Source organism: Pogona vitticeps, chromosome 1 (genome assembly GCF_051106095.1).
Source record: "Pogona vitticeps strain Pit_001003342236 chromosome 1, PviZW2.1, whole genome shotgun sequence".
Taxonomy (NCBI): Eukaryota; Metazoa; Chordata; class Lepidosauria; order Squamata; family Agamidae; genus Pogona; species Pogona vitticeps.
In genome coordinates this window covers 161883084-161896579 of record NC_135783.1, presented here as the reverse complement: position 1 = coordinate 161896579, position 13496 = coordinate 161883084, and positions in this window count along the sequence as shown.

Genomic DNA, 13496 nt, shown 5'->3' with positions numbered 1-13496 from the left:
TGCCCTGGCCCATGACTTGTATTCAGACAATGATTCCTGGCTTTTCTGATGACCTGCAGGAAATAGGTGACGCATGAAAGACAGCTGTCATTGACATGGAAGTGAGTAGGCTGCAGATCGACATTGTTGCCCTGCAAGAGACGAGATTGCCAGACTCAGGATCTGTCAAAGAAAAAAAAATCTCATTCTTCTGGCAGGGACAATCATTGATTGAGACCAGGGAACATGGTGTTGGCTTTGCAGTCAGAAATACTCTGCTGAGATCCATTGTTCGACCTACTGCGGGGAGTGAAAGAATCCTGTCTCTGCAGTTCCACTCATCAGCAGGACCGGTCACCCCCATTAGTGCATATACACCAACACTGTCATCTACAACAGAAGTCAAAGACAAATTCTATGATGATCTGGCAGCTACTATGAAAAAAATCTCTGAGAGGGAGCCACTGTTCATTCTTGGAGACTTTAACGCAAGTTTGTGCTGATCACAATTCTTGGCCCACATGTCTAGGCTGTTTTGACATTGGGAAGATGAACGAAAATGGCCAACGCTTGCTGGAGTTTTGCTGTTATTATGGTCTTTGTGTCAGCAACAAGTTCTTTAATACAAAGCTTCAACACAGAGTTTCCTGGAGACATCCAAGATCCAAGCATTGGCATCAGCTCAATTTGATCCTCACTAGACATTCTAGCCTTCCTAGTATTACGATCACACACAGTTACCAGAGTGCTGATTGCGGTACTGATCACTCCCTGGTGTGTAGTAGAGTAAAACTGCAAATAAAGAAATTGTATCACACGAAAAAGGAAGGAGGACCACATATTGACATCAGAGAAAAGTGGAGGAATTTGCCCAAGTGCTTGAGGAAACCCTTCCAGGCCTGGCTGATGCAAATGCACCTGAACGATGGGAACATTTCAAGAATGCTGTTTATAACTCCGCCTTGTCCACATATGGCAAGAAGACCAAAAAGATGGCAGACTGGTTTGAAGCCCATTCGGAGGAGTTGATGCCAGCCATAGAGGAAAAGAGGAGAGCTCTAGCAGCATACAAAGCCTGTCTTAGTGAGTACAACTTGAAGGTTCTTTGAATTGCTCATAGCAAGTTCAACCGACTGCCAGGAGATGTTATAATGATTATTGACTACAGCTCTGCTGTTAGATACAGATAGCAGCAGACACAGGTAACATCAAGGGAATGTATGATGGTATCAAGCAGGCTTTAGGTCCAATACAGAAGAAATCTGCTCCTTTGAAGTCTGCTACAGGCATGATCATCCAGGATAAAGCACAGCAGATGGAACGCTGGGTGCTCTGAGCCATATTCTAGAGCAAATGTAGTAACCGTAGAGGCATTAAATAACATCGACTGCCTGCCTGTCTTGGAAGAGTTGAGCAGCAAACCAATTTTAGCAGAAATAAAAGTGGTTTTGGATTTCCTGGCCTCTGGCAAGGCACCTGGGAAGGATAACATACCTGTTTAAGTGCTGAAGTGCTGTAAAGAGAGCATCACCACTGAGCTGTACGAAATCTTTTGTCTTTGCTGGAGGGAAGGTGGAGTACCACAGGACATAAAGGATGCAAACATCGTCACATTGTACAAGAACAAAGGTGACAGGGGTGACTGCAATAACTACCATGGCATCTCTCTTCTCAGCATTGTAGGGAAGCTGCTTGCCCGTGTTGTACTGAAGAGACTCCAGGTGCTTGCAGACAGAGTCTATCCAGAATCCCAGTGTGGAGAACTGCAACAGAAGGTGTCTATCTCCAGACTAGATCAAATGGAAAGCTCTTTAATCTCTCTAGGCTGAGAATGAAGACCAAAGTCCAGCTTAGATGCATGAGGGACTTCCTCTTCACTGATGATGCAGCTGTTGTTGCCCATTCTGCTGAAGAGCTCCAACAGCTTATGAATCGTCTTAGTAAAGCCTGCCAAGACTTTGGACTAACAATCAGCCTGAAGAAAACACAAGTCATGGGCCAGGGTGTGAACTCACCTCCCTCTATTACCATCTCTACACAAGAACTGGAGGTTGTTCATGATTTTGTTTACCTTGGCTCAATGATATGCTGATGGCATATGCCATGATCCAGGTCTATAAAGCCTGTGTCCTGAGTACACTCCTGTACTACAGTGGGTCCTGGACCCTTTGTGCATGGCAGGAGAGGAAACTGAACACGTTCCATATGTGTTGTTTCCAATGCAGTTTTGGTATCATCTGGCAGGACAAATTTCCAAACAGAGTAGTCCTAGAAGGAGCTGGAATTTTTAGCATGTATACATTACTGAAACAGCGACGTCTGCACTGGCTTGAGCATGTCACAAGAATGGCTGATGGTCAGATTCCAAAAGATCTCCTGTATGGAGAATTATATATAATATATATATTAGCACACACACACACGTTTGTGCGTGTGCGTGTGCGTGTGTGTGTGCATGTGCGTGTGCACGCATGCACGCGCGCATTAGCTCTGGGGGGGTTGGCCCTTCCCCATGGGCTTGAATTGGTAAAATCTTGAAGAATGTAGATTGTACTTTATTAATGAACAAACTTATTCAGATGCTGTATCTCGTGAATGGATGTCTGTAGTAGGTGCAGTTATGGTTTTCAAATCCAAGTGATTCAGAGTTATGTCCTTAATCCAAATTTCCTTTGTCGGTACGCACTGCATCTGCAATTACCTCTCCATTCTTTACTGTGGTATAGCAATTACAGTATTTTATTTAAAACATATTTTATTTTATGTAAATGAATGCTGCTCTGGACTTCATAGGAGGAACACAGCCTTTGTTAAGAAGCCATTTTGACTCCTCTTGCTTCTGATGGTCTCTGAATATTTGCTTCTTGGAGCATTTTAACCCTTTTATACCAAACCACCTTAAATTTCATGATACTTGGCAACCAAGCCTCCATTTGGAGTCCCACCAAACTCTTGTGATGTCAGTTTGTGAAGCACAGCAGTCTGTGCAAGATATGTAGCAGTGGCATAGACAAGAAAGAGCACAGCTGTTAAGATTTCCAGTCCCATGATCTGACGTGATATGAAGTGAAATCCATATACACAAAAATAAATTGTGCGGTTTTTACACTACAAACTGATAATGTGGAGTGACTTCGGGCAAAAATGCAAATGAACAACATCTAGAGTCTGGACTGCACTATCTATTGAGCACCACACAGAGAATCAAATGAAATTCATTTTGGCCAATTGAATTTCTGTAATAAATAAACAATTCTAAAATGTATATCCTCTAAGCTGGTTCTGGTGACAGCTTATAATAGTTTTAAAATTAAGACATCCACAAAATAATCTATACTCCAGATTGTTCACAAATAAATCACACACACACACACACACACACACAGAGAGAGAGAGAGAGAGAGAAAGCTTACCATCAACTCTCATTCTTCTAGTGCAGCTCTGGTTCAACCACAGTAATGTGGTTCCTAAGAAAAGTTAACTAAAGAAGTTTCAGGAAAGACAGATTTATCTTCATTTGTCTCTTCAGCCATTTGTGATATCTGGAAGGTTGTGTTAGAACTCTTCTTATAGTGAAAAATGTGGAAATGGAAATTGGGGAAAAGTAAGATTATATTGAGGAAAAGCTCCATGAGCTTCTTTGAATTACCTTGCCTTAGATGGCTACTATTCAAGCTGTTGCACCTGAGTTACTCTTGCTTATCTGCCTTTTTGTTTAAGATAATGTTATTATTTTAAGTAAATGTAGGTTATCTCAGAAGATTACTTTTTTTGTATGTCATAGTACAGTAGCATTGAAGTACATGGGCATCATGTAGCAACAAGGCTCATCGAAGTAAGAATCAAAAGTCTGCTCTTATGAGCTCTCCAGTGTCAGAAGCCTTAAAAATCTGTCAAGACTGCTTTTCCCACCTCCTTTTCTTTCTCCAACTAGCAACGAAAATATCAGTGAATCAAGGTGTAACATACTCTCACCTTTTTTTGGCTAAGGTTCCCATAGATGTATGTACAACAGCATACCTTCCTTTCCTTTTAGAGTTGGGGGGGGTGAAGTGGGAAGTTGTTGTGCATGGGTAGGTGGAGAAATCAAGAAGGTGAAATGAAAAACCACAACCACAGTTCTCAAAACAGCCATAGGTAAGAGGCGGTCTCAGCTGCACTATGAAAAGGCAGCAACATGTTTCAGCAGACTCCTTCAAGGAGCTGGGAAAAGGAGAGGCTAAAATATTCAGGGCTCGTGTGTAGGTGCCTGTTTCTTTTTAAAAAAGACATGTGTTGGTTTTAATAAATTAAAATAAGACAAATAAAATGAAGGTAAATCTGGTGAAAAGCCAGACTTCCATAGGTCACAAGAGTTGCAGACCAAGACTTCATACAGTTCATTATAGCTTAGCCTCTATTCAGACAGGTGTGGAATGTGGGTTGATCTCATGAAACAGATGAATGGCCAAAGCCCATGTCAATCTGGTCCTAGGGGCTGTCCTGTGTACATATGCCATAACAGATGAGTCTGACCTGGGAGGCTGATATAGGAGCACTGGAGGGATCATATGTCACTGCTAAAGTGTAGGACCAATCCATTATGTTCTGAACTTGGAAACTTGGCTTTAAGATCTTGGAGCATGCAGGAAGATATTCTGCTGGCATCCTAACTGGAACTCGTAAAACAGAAAGCAGCATCTCAGGTCTTGCTCTAGCACTGGAGCAGGAACAATAAGATTGTAGATTCCAGCAAATGTCAGTCATCTAGATCACTGGTTCCCAACCTTGGATAACCCAGGTGTTCTTGGACTGCAGTTCCCAGAAGCCTTCACCATCAGCTATACTGGCCAGATAGGTCTAGGGGAATTTTGATAGGACCTTGGTATTGTTCTCTAAACTAAAATTGTGTGGATAAAGATAATTTGGTCTAGATGGGCAGGGTATAAATGTAATTTATTTATTATCATTTATTTATTAAATTTATACCCTGCCCATCTAGACCGAAGTCTACTCTGGGAGGCTAACAATAATAGATAAAATAAAAACAATATAAAAAACAACAGTAATATTATAGTTCAAGATGGGGAAAATAATCAGGTGATGACAGGAGGGAAAGCCTGCCTAAAGAGCCAGGTATTAAGTTTGCTCTTAAAAACACCCAGTGAGTGAGCCAGACAGATCTCTGGGGGCAGACTGTTCCAGAGGTGAGGGGCCACTGCTGAAAAGGCCTGGTTTCTTGTTCTTTCTCTCTGGGCCTCCCTCGGCATTAGGCCCCTCAGCCACCCTTCCTGGCTAGAATGAGTGATTCGGGTGGATCTAGGTGGGAGGAGGCATTCTGCTAGATATCGAGGTCCGAAACCATTTAGGGCTTTATTTGTTATCATTAACACTTTGAAATCAATGCAGAAATGAACAGGCAACCAATGCAAAGCATCCAGAGTGGGGGAAATATGCTGATATTTTCTCACCCCAGTGAGAAGTCTGGCTGCCGCATTCTGCAGCATTTGAACATTCTGCATCAGTCTCAAAGGTAGCCCCACATAGAGCATGTTACAGTAGTCTTATCTCGAGATTACAAGCACATGGACCAGAGTGGTGATGGCCCCAATATCAAGATAGGGACGCAGCTGGGCAATCCGCCACAGATGGAAATAGGCAAAGCAGACCACTCACACCACCTGGGTTTCCATGGTGAACGCCAGATCCAGATGGACCCCGAAGCTGCGAACCTCACTCTTCATGGTGAGAGTCACTCCCCCAAAATAGTTTCCTAAACCACCAATGGACCTCTCTCTTGTCCAGGTTCAGCCTCATCTATTGCAGTACAGCCTCCTGGCAGCGCTGAAGGGACAGAACGGCATCCACTGTAGTTGGAGAAAAGGAGATGTAGACCTGGGTGTCATCAGTGTACTAATGGCACAAAGCCCCAAACTCCCTGATGACCCCACCCAGTGGCCTCCTATAGATATTAAACAGCATTGGGGAGATAATCGAGCCCTGCAGAACCCCACAATTGAAGCTCCACGGAGCCAAAACACATTCCCCAAGCTGTACTCTCTGAAGATGATCCTCTAAGAAGGATCAGAGCCAGGCAAGCACCAGATCACCAATTCCCAACTCGGAGAGCCTCCCCAGGAGCATACTGTGGTTGATGGTATCAAAGGTGGTTGAGATATCGAGGAGGATCAACAAAGACATTTTGCCTGTCGGCCTCCCTCAGCAGGTCATCAAACAGGATGACCAATGCTGTTTCCATACTGTGGCACAGCCTGAAGCCTGACTGGAATGGATCCAGGGCATCCAGGTTTCATCCAAAAGAACCTGGAGCAGGTCAGCCACCACCCTCTCTACCACTTTGCTGAGGAAAGAAGCATTGGTGACAGTCCTATAATTGCCAATGTTGTCCTCTGCCAAACTTGATTTCTTCCTTATGGGTCTAATGAGTGTCTACTTGAGGGCAATAAATAAATAAATAAAATCAAAGGGGAGCTTAGGGTAAAGGTAAAGGTTCCCCTTGACATTTAGTCAGTCATGTCAGACTCTAGGGGGTGGAGCTCATCCCCGTTTCCAAGCCATAGAGCCAGCGTTTTGTCCAGAGACAATCTTCCGTGGTCACATGGCCGGCGTGACTTAGGCATGGAACACTGTTACCTTCCCACCGAGATGGTCCCTATTTATCTACTCGCATTTGCATGCTTTCGAACTGCTAGGTTGGCGAGGAGTTGGGACAAAACGAGGGGAGCTCACTCCGTTGCATGGATTCGGTCTTACAACTGCTGGTCTTCTGACCCTGCAGCACAGAGGCTTCTGCAGTTTAATCCGCAGCACCACCAGATCAAAGGGGAGCTTAGCAGGCAGCAAAAAGCATTGTGACCCTAAATGGAGGAAGAAGACGTGCAAATTGTGACCTCATCAGAAACTTGGGTTGGTTAGAGGAACCAACCCAACTCCAATGTCAAAAAATAAAATGCAACTTTTCCAGGGGATAGCGTTTACTGTTCACATATTCCCTGAAGGATATGACCTGGGCTTACACAACTTGGCCTCTGGCATTTCAGACAGAAAAAGACACTTTGAAGGTAGATTGGAAGAGTAACAAATAAAGATGACACCCCAACCAACAAAGCCATAGTCTTTGAATATCTTCCTGTAATGTTTTGCGCACACACATGAAAAATCAGTCTGGTGCCATCAAAATGACTGAAATAGAAGAGGACATTTCAGCTTGTGCTACGAAAATGCAAGAGAGACATTTTGACTAAGTTGGCATGCTGTGTATATCACTGATGGAAGACCTCCACAGAGAGAAAGATGCATTACTCAGTGTCAAGACTTCACAGAGGCATGGATAAGCAGCCTGACATCCTCATGCTGGGGGAAGCTAGGCAGTCCTCCCTGGAATGAGGTGACTGAGCTGATGTGAACATCAGACAGAGACATCTGTAGTCAGACATCAACTCCCTTGCCAGCCTCCATGAGAGAAATGTCATAGGGGAACGGCAGCATCTCCTGCACTTGCTGATTTAATCATGGAAACGTGGTTTTCTGTTTTGACCACATAGAAAGTTTTGTTCAGAACTAGGCTTGGTGGGTTTGCTTTAGATTAATGAGGTGCATCCTCTTTATTACTTATTCAAGCTGGACTCAAGCTTATGATGCATACTAGGAAAGATTTTAATTTTACTAAGAATTTCTTCCATTATACACTGACTAACCGTTGCTTTGGGGTGCTTTGGTTGTTTTGCTTATTTGTGTTTCTTTTCTTTTCTTTCATTCTTTTTTAGGGAACTATATACTTCCAAATATGAACATAGCACTATTATAGTCATAAACCAATCAACAAAACAACAAACATCACAGACAAAACATGGTGTACACAAAGGCAGAATGACTATTTGAGGTTGAATAGTCCTCATTGTATATACCGTGTATTCTCTGACTCCAGAAAGACAGTCACTAGAGCCTTGGAAGTCCATGCAATTGCATTTTTTATCCAGTTGCTCTATTGAGCTCCCATTTTTCTCACAGATCCCTGAGGAATTAACCACTTATTATTCTGAAATCCTACAACCTCTTATTGAGAAGTATTTGCAGTCTCTTTTTTCATGCAAGTGTTCTGTATCCTGGCTTTAGAAATCAGTACATATTTAGAGAAGAGCATCAACACATTCCGTTCTGTATTCATATTACCTTTTGGAGAACAGTGTCCTCATTAATTTGCTCAAAAAAAGGATGGAAAAAAGGTACCCTGGAACAAAGTAACTCCAACAGTAAAATGTCCTTAAAGGCCAATTAGAAATTGCAATACTGGGAGTTTTATTACAACTAACTCCACTGTAATTATCAATCAATGGATTCCGTTGAAAAAAAATCTCAAATTCACAGCTGGGGAAAAAGATACTAATTATTTCCTGTTAATTAAGGCTGTGCTGGGACTCAGGCTTGCCATTCTTCAAGTAAAGGATTGACACATCAATGCTAATAGAATGCTCAAGGTCCTTTTCAAAGGCTTTATTTCTAATGTTAATAAATTGGTGTCACATTATTTTAAGTGTCTTAAGCAATCATGCCATTATCTGTCATTTAAACATGGCATGTCTGTATAAACACAGAGGGCGATATAATAACATCGCCTGGGACAAAAAAAATTGGGATGATTCAATTTGCTTTCGAAAACAAGGAATTTGAATCATTTGTCATTCAGTAGAATTGAGACACATCAAAGCCAAAGACAATGCATGAAGCATTCATCTGTTTACTTAGTTTTGATAGAATTGTTCTTTATGTGATGAATGGTCCTGTGCTCTGAGCTCCTGTTTTAGTAAATCAGAATATCTATCAGTGTCTTGTGTTAGTTATAACTTTCCCTGTATATTATCTCAGAGTCACATCACAGGACCAAATTAGCTTGTGGCTCAAGGAAACAAATAAAAAAGGGCAGGAATAATTGAAAGAAAACAATTTGAAGGTCAGGATGTAAGAAGACAATGCAATGAAAAATAACATAATAACATTATGTAAAACCCAAAAAGAGCAAAAAAAATCACAGTTGTTCAACTTTACTGCCCACGTGTGATCAATTTCCAAATATACAAGATGACAACAATCAAAATAAAAAGGCTAGAATCCAGCTAGTGATCTACTTTAATGTACAATACGCAGATCCTCATGGACAACTCCCTTTGGGTTGCACATATTGTGTATATGGACATATATATAGGAAACCAGTCTGGAAATCATTCAAATTGCAAGGAATGTTTCATCCTTAAAGTCTCTGTAGTAGCATAACTGTAGCATGTAGTAAATGGCCTTCTTTAGAATATTATACAATAATTCAGGGTTTTTTCCCAACAGAAGGGCTGCTCAGTCAGAGAAGCCATGAAAAATATATTAAATACCCATGTTTAACAATGTGTAAAATAAAGAAAGGGACCACCACGCAGTGAGCCCCAAGTCCTCAAAATCTCCAGGATGCCCAGCCAGTGATCCCTCCTCTTGGGGCAACTTCATGGATTAACAAGCTCTAACCACCAATTAGTTCTGATGATAAATCACACTGTGAAGATTCTCTCTTCTCAAGGCAGGGATTTTGTCAGGCATGGTTAAAATGTCATAGGTAAAGAAACATCTATCCTTTCCACAGCATAAACTTATCTTATGCAAATAGACAGCATATACAAGGCAGCTTCTCATCTTACCTATATCATTCACTCTGTGTTCCAAATTGCAGTTTATTTTTACCAAAGTGAAGAGAGTCACACTGATTTGGGTTTTCTCTCAGTTTCTCCTAAATATCTGGATGAGTTCTGGGTAAAGATGGCCACAAACCAGAAAAACTATATCTGGAAAACTTCTGGATAAAGATGGCCACAAACCAGAAAAACAGTGGTTCATTGTGGTTCGTGGTTGGTCAACTGTTCACCACAAACTGCATACTTTCACAAACTTTCCAACGCAACCTGCTAAAGAGCATTTTCCTATGTGGACCTGCTTTGAGGGGCTATAACTCAGATGTCCCAAATCTAATCTTTCCTAAACTTGGGGAAGTTGGGGAGGACAATCGGCTGAAGATTTGCTGCAAGTTTGGCATATCTAACTCATGCAGGGGCCATTGCACCACTGCTAGAAGTCCTGAATCACACAAACCACAAAGTGTACGAACACCAACACTGATAATAATTTGGCATTTTGTTTCGTTTCATTCTGGGCAGGTGTTTTTCTTGAAAGCACCCTGAAATGAATCACAAAATGGCCTGATTTGTTTTTTGTCTTTGTCTTTGTCTTTTTGTTTGTTTGTCTTTGTTTTGCTTCATCTCAAGTTCTGACTGAAACCCGTGACTCGAACTGGAGGTTAATCGTTTAGGTACTGACTGGGAAAGAACCAGCATTGAAGATGTGAAAAAAGGAGTCATCACTGGTGAGTTTCTGATCAAGAGTAGCCATCATGACAAAATGAAGCAGTGTCTTACCAATTCTTCACCTGTTTTGGGAGATCTTAGCTCCAGCAAGAAAAGTATTGTAGTGAAGCCATAGTTCATGGATTAAAAGTCTCCCAGGCTTTCTTAGCAACATGGACCACTACATGACCTGCCACTCCTCTCTGACTTCTCTCTTCCTTCTGAGCTTAGCTGCAGTCCTATTGATGGTTGCAGAAAGATTTTTTGATTCATCTCACAGGTAGAGAATGAGAAAGAAATATGCCCTTTCGGTATTTTAAAGGCTTTCCCTGCAATGAATGTGTAGGCAACAGCAGGGCTCCCCTCTGATGTAAGCTGCCTAGAGTGTTCATATTGACCAGATAGGTGGGATATAAATAGAATAAATAAAATTAAATAAATAAATAAAGTACATGGACATCCGTATATACATGATGTGTCCATGAGTATAAGCCTGTGCAAGACTAAACGTTGTAAAAGATTGTTTCAAGTTTCTCAGCAAAGTGGAACCCTCCCACTGTGCATCGGTGTTACATATAGGAACTCATGCATCCAGTGGGTGGACAGGAGGCAGAGCTAACCAGTGCCCATACAGTCATTGCACAAGTGGAGAAGCCCCTTAACACATAAAGGACATTATGCTGTTAATTTCCTTTCCCTCCATGTCTTTAGCTGCTGATGGCTAAGTTACATTCATCTTTATGATGGGGCAGAAACCTGGACTGGAGCCAGCAGCGCTGTATCTCTTGTGATGCTTAGTTTCACCCTAAGATTCATTTGGGGTTTCAGTGGCTGGTCTATATGGGATAGAGATCTTGAGTGTTCCAACATAAGCCACTTTCACAGTTTCATGATACTCTAAATGGTCCCTTATTTTAAGAGAATGTCCATCTGGAAACCCTAAAGGAAAAACAGGTTATCTCTCTGCAAGAGCCAGCAGGGCCTTTAGGCATCATTAGAGTGCGTGAAACTACAGTCTACCTGGGCCACATCTTTTACGAGCAGGAGCTGTCATTTCACTGCCCACTGAAAACCTATTTATCTGCCATGGAGAATGAAAATGAGTTCTTTCTCGTGTGCAAATGCCAGGGGCAGATTTGCCTCCACTAACTTTCACAATTTAACAAACTTCCATCACTCGTTTCCCTTCCCCCACTATAACCAATTTAACATATTTTAATCTGTCTGCCTTCCTCCCCAAATGCATCACCCTCCACCCCTTTCTACCTTACTATCTCTTTCCAAATAAACATAATAATTTTTTTAGCAATGACAGGTGATTACCAGCCTCTCACTCAGCCAGGGTAATTCACTTGTGCCTTCCAGCAGTCATGAGTCATGGGTCTTTTACACTTGTCAAGGAAACCTAATCCTTACCCTTCATGGGCCAGATATCCTAAAGATGGCTGAACATGTAATTGCCTTGAAGTGTAAAATATTTCCCACATTATTTATTATGCCATTGCCAGCTAGTACCTCTACAGTTAAGGTTGTGTCAGCATTTTCATTATAAACCCATATTTTCAGCTGGTTTTTTTAAAAGTCTGCTTGAAGATAAAACCAGTGGTTGATCAAAATTAGGGACTGTTCACTGAAGAGTGTTATGAGGTTAGGCCATCTTGGAAATGTGCCTTAGTTCTGAATCCTCCTTCTAATGAGGGCATGTTTTGCTTTTTCTGTCTTCTAGTATGGTCATCCAATAGCATAGGTAGGAGATTCCTAACTGTGTATGAGCAGCAGGATCCATGCATACCACCTATAAAGCTACTGAAAGCCACTCTGGGCAGTTCACAGCAAAATAAACAGTAAAAGCACATTAAATAATATCCACAAACATAACAACAATATGGCCGCCTAGAGTAGTCCACCACGACTAGATAGGTGGGATATAAATTAAATAAATAATAATAATAATAATATAAAATCAGAATAAACAAATATCAGGAAAAGAAAAATAGAAAACAGTTAATAAAACCAATTAATAAAAGCAATATGGCTCAATTAGTAACTTAAAAGCTGAAAGAACCTCTGCACTCTGCTGATTTAGTATCTTGAAATGCCTGTTTAAAGAGCCATGTTTTCAAAAGTCTCTTAAAGGTCCCCAGTGAAGGGGCCAGGTGGATCTTGAGAGAGAGTTTATTCTAAAGGCTTGGCACAACCACTGAGAAGGCTCGATTCCTAGTCTTCTGTTGTTGGGCCTCTCTCGGAGTCAATGTTCTGAACCATCTGGCCTGGGATGATTGAGTAGGTAAGGCAGATCTTACTGGAAGAAGGTGTTCTGCCAGGTATCAAGGTCTCAAAACCTTTACGACTTTGTATGTCAATGTATTCACTTTGAAGCTGGCATGGAAATGAACAGGTAGCCAATGCAAGGTGGTCAGTGTGGGGGACATACAATAGTAATTATTTACTCCACACAGTAGTCTGGCCACCATATTCTGGACCTATTGAAGCTTCCATAGTAGCCTCATAGGCAGCTCCATGTAAAGAGCATTACAGTAGTCTAATCTTGAGACTACCAGTGCATGGACCAACATGGTGAGGGGCCTGGCAGGGACACAGCTGTTCAATCCATCTAAGATGGAATTAGGTGGAACTGACCACAGACACTGAGATTCCATTGATAGTGCTGGGTCCAAGATATACCCAGACTGCACACAAAATGTCCCCACAAAAAGAAAAGTACCCAAACTGCAAACACTAGGGGCACCCCCACCCGCAAGACCTCTGTCTTGTCCGGATTCTATTATCTCAGTCTATTATCCCTCATCCATCCTAGCATGGTGTCCAGGCAGCTCTCAAAGGATGGGACAGCATCCACTGCCGAAGGATGGAAGTAAACATAGAGCTGGGTGTCATCCACATATTGATGACATGAAGCTCCAGAACTCTTTATGTCCTCCCCCAGTGGTCATATAGAAGTTAAACAACAACAACATATAGATGTTAAACAACAACAGGGTAATGATGGCATAAAAACATCACACTACAAAACATCTTCCCCTGTTATCTTTGCTCCCTGTCTTTCTGTTTAGCATTAATCTAGAAAATCTACCCACCCTGGCTGCAACCTGAACAAGGGTGGAAAACAGAAAGCAT